The following is a 4,417-nucleotide window of genomic DNA, read 5'->3' on the forward strand; positions in this document are numbered from 1 at the left end:
CAGAGCAACAGACATCCAAACCCACAACCACCATCCACACACACACACACACAATCATCACACTGCAACAGACACACCCATGCCCAGACTCAAACACACAGCAACACTCACAGATCTCACACCTTACAGACACACACACACCTGTACACAAAGCAACTCACACAGACCCTCACACACGCCCCAACATCTGGACACAGATACACAAAAGCAAATACCCAAATTCACATACCCCAGACACAGACCCACATACCAATTCTCCCACTGCAACACCACACACACAGACTCCCAAACACCTTCACACAGAGCAACACCCATAAATACTTTATACCCGCAGACAGACAGACAAGGACAGAGAGATATACCCCTCCCATACATACACATTCCCATACACACACTGATAAACTTTCTAGGTCTAGCAATAACTATGAGAAGTAGTTGGAAGAAATGCCTTGTCACGGGTGGGCCCTGGAGGTGCTGTGGCATCCTGGTGCCCCAGCACCAGCCTCCCTCCCACATGCCTGGGGCAGGCCCGTCCAGCTGCCAGGCCTTGGCTCCGCCCTGGCCCTCTCCTTTCTTCCCCCCTCTCGTTGGCCTTGCCGGTAGCACAGAACTGGAACTGCCCTGGATAGCTTTGAACATCTTCCAGGAGCACCAACAAGGAAAAATAAACACAATTAAGTGAGGTAACAATGGAGAGTGGCCACTGGCCCAAGTGGAAGGTAAGCTCTGCCCAGCCTCTGCCTCAGCCCCAGCATTTGACCCTCACTACTTACAAGGTGAGGAAGGTGCCAACCCAACTTCCGGTTTCAAGAAAAATGAGGCCCAGATATACATCCCCCCTCATGCTTGCCACCACAAGCAAAACTGAAGAAGAGCAAGTATCTGGGATAGTTCCGAACTCCAGGTTTAAATTCTGTCTAGTTGGTATCCTCAAGTCCCATCCACACTGGGGTTTTTCTGAGACAAGCCTTCCCTCCCCCCCACCAGCAGATTTTAACACTGAGCATCTGAGTGCTGGGTGGGACCAGGCAGCCAAGAGCTGTGGATTCTTGCCTTCTCTGCATCAGGGCCCTCCCAGGCCTGGCCCTGTCATCTGGGCTCCTGAGCCACTGTAGGGCTCACAATCTCCCATCTATTCCCATGGGCAGTCACAGAGCTTTGTCCTTCTCACTAGATTGTATTTTTTTTTTCCCCCCAAACCCAGGAATAGATTCAGGGTGAGAAGTACATACATGCATGCATCCTTTCTCTGAATTTAGAAGGTGGTACACACTAATTGGGCTCCTAAAAATTGTTTCTCAGCCAGTGGAAATGACACTATAAAGGCATTCTAAATGCCATCACATTTTGGGCTTGTTTTCACTACAAAAGTATTTTATCTTGAGTACAATTCAATTTGGAGCCAGAGTCGGTTTTAGTTCCACCCCTCAAATCTTCACTTGTCCTTACATGCAATTTCTACTTTTATTTCCCTTAATGTATAAAACTTTCCAAAGAGTGAATCAGGCCACAGCAGAGTTTGATGTGCTGTTAATTCCAGCCGCTGCAGAAAAACAATGACCTACGGACCCTCCATTGATCTGTAGCAAGAGGAAATTTCTGAATGACCGCTCCCTACCCCCACTCCCACCCCAGCTGTCCACGGTCCACTGGGTCTAAAACACAAAACTTCAGATCTTAGCAGTTGGGCTTTCAAACAAACTAATTTTTAAAAATGAATGTGGCTTACTCCAAAAAGAAGTCTAACATTCCAGCTGATCAAAAGTACTTGTTTAGAAAAATAAGTTTTGGAATGAAGTGGAAACAAGGCCTTTGAAATGCAGCTTGGCCTAAATAGCACCACATTGTAGACTTTTCCTCCCCATTGCACATTCTTTATGGTGAAGAGGCCAGGGAGCCTGCGGGGTCTGCGGCTGCCCCAGCCCTCCTTGGCCTCTGGCTTCCCCTCCCCCGCCGCCGAGGCCCTCAGCCAGCGGCCCGGCATCTGGGAGAACTTTGAAACTGTTCTCCGTCCCCTTTGGCAGCGTGCGCCAAGCGCCAAAATGCTCCAGTTAACACCAGCGCAATCATCTTTAACGTGAAACAGCTGCCCTGGGCCTGGCAGGATCCACCAGTCTGCCCTCCAGGGCTCGGGGCTCAGCTGTGAGTCACAGGAGACCCTGGCTAACGAAGGGCTAGCAGAGGGGGTGCGAACAGTGGTTGATAGAGCCCAGCTGTCGTAGATAAGAAAAAAAAGTACGTTTGCTAAATCTCTTACCTACTTTAGAAGAAGTGTCTGAACTGTGTATGTGGGAGGAGGGAGAAAGAAAATCACGAACTGGATTTATGAACCTAATTTTAAGTTTCTTAAGTGTGATTGTTTTAAAAGCGAGTCTAAGGAAAGCGCAGTCTCCATACTGAAATTTTTTTCAACTGTTTATGTCTGTAGACAAATCAATGTAGTCTTTTTTTTCTTGCGTTTTCTCTAGACCTGGCTTGAATTTGCTTGCTGGCCACTTGTAGGCTGTCGAAAGCATAGACCCAGGATTTTTTTTTTTTTTGCATAAATAACTTGTGTGTGGCTCACTCCCAGAGGAAGTTGTCTGGGTAAACAAACATCACCCAGCTATAAGTTTAACCTGTTTAATCTTTTTCCATTCCCCACCTCTCTGGACAAGAAGCCAGGCTTTCCAAAGTCCAAGCTAAACTCTGGCTCTCCCCCCACCTCCAGTTCAGCACTCAGGCTGGGCAGGCAACAGGCTGGCAGAGGCCACTCCTACTCGAAGCAGTTGTTCCCTGGGTGTCCCAGCAAAATATCGGACCCTCAGCTGCCTCTGCAGCCACGTGACACACTCGATGACTCACAGGCCCGCCACACCCCTCCAGACCCTGCCACAAGCCAGCCAGCACTGGGATGCATCTTATTACCAAGGGGAACAGCTAACTAATGCCCTTGACAGTCCAAATTATTCTTCTAGCTAAGAATTTGATATAAAATATATATGGGTGATAGTGGACAGAGGCCCTTCTTTACTCTGGCTCTGTCAACTCTCCAAAACCTGGAAGTCCCTGACAAGGTGATGGGAAACTAGAAAGCCAGACAGTCCTGCTTAAAAAGAAAGCTACCTTCATATCAACTTTTTTCCAAAAATTTTATTGGGGGAAAACTACAAAACATTTACAGTACAATGTTTACAGTCACAATTTGTAGTGAACTGATTCCCCAAAATATATTACAACTCAAGTTGACTTATCTTGTTACATTCAAAAACCTACTTCTGTCAAAGTAGTCCAGAGGGTACATACATACATAGTGCTCCAACGGTACCTACGTACAAACTAAAGCTACTGCTCATTCATCCACTGTCCAGGAAAGCTCGGGAGACATTCCTGCCTTTCTACAAGGGAAAAAAATAGTACAGGTTTTGGAATTTTCTGTAATTAAACAAGGCATATTCATGTATTACATGTTTTCAGCACTAAAAGGTGGCCTCTTCACTTTACATCTATGTAAAAAAACAAAGTGGTAAAATCTTTTCCTTTTGTGCAGTTGAACCCATCCTACATTCAAATTCTCTCAAGCACTATAAACAAAATACTTATTTGGTTGAGGAAGATTTAAGGCAAGTTCGGGCCCTTTCAAAGGCACTGTGAGACTAACACCCCCCCTCCCCCCAGTTATTGCTACATGTCTTAGTACTCAATGTCACAGTAGAATTGGTGGAATGAGCAAACAAAAAACACCTTTTGCTAATTTATGAAGTTGGAATTAGAAAAGTAGCTACTTTTTTCAGTCTGATTGCAAAGTATGTGGTCATTTTTTTCTCCTTTAAAGTTGGATGGGCTACAACCATTATACATTCTAAGAAAACTCTTTAAGATATTCCTCAAACTATTTCCACAGCATCAAGATAGATTTCTGTAAAGAAATCAGGCAATCTTTCAAAATTTACGTAAACAAGGAAAAAAATTAATGAAATAAATATTACATACAATCTCTTAAATTAAGATTTTTTTACTCATTTACAATAAAATAACCAAGTGAAGTTACAAAAGGCATATATTACTGTGAAAAGAACATACACTCCACATTTTGCCGATTAATAATGGCAATCATAATTTAACATAATAAAAGAATATATATCTATTGCTTTTCATCATACTTGATAAATACAGTATGAACAAATTTTCAATGTATACTTTTCACAAGATAATAAATAAGTTAAATAGTTTTCATATTGAGTTGTGGTGCAGTGGTGCGAATCAACTCAAAACAGCTAAAAATTCAGCAGTTATTCCCCAACAATTAAAAACTAAGCTCTGCCCAAGGCTTCCAGAGAGCAGACAAAATGGTTCTAAACTAAACATCCACTAAGTGGTGGCAATGAAACTAGTATGAAACTTTGGAATGCAACGGTTCTTTTTTTTTTTTTTTTTT

This window comes from Orycteropus afer, unplaced genomic scaffold, assembly GCF_000298275.1.
Source record: "Orycteropus afer afer isolate SDZICR_OR568_19922 unplaced genomic scaffold, OryAfe1.0 scaffold00124, whole genome shotgun sequence".
NCBI classification, from domain to species: Eukaryota; Metazoa; Chordata; class Mammalia; order Tubulidentata; family Orycteropodidae; genus Orycteropus; species Orycteropus afer.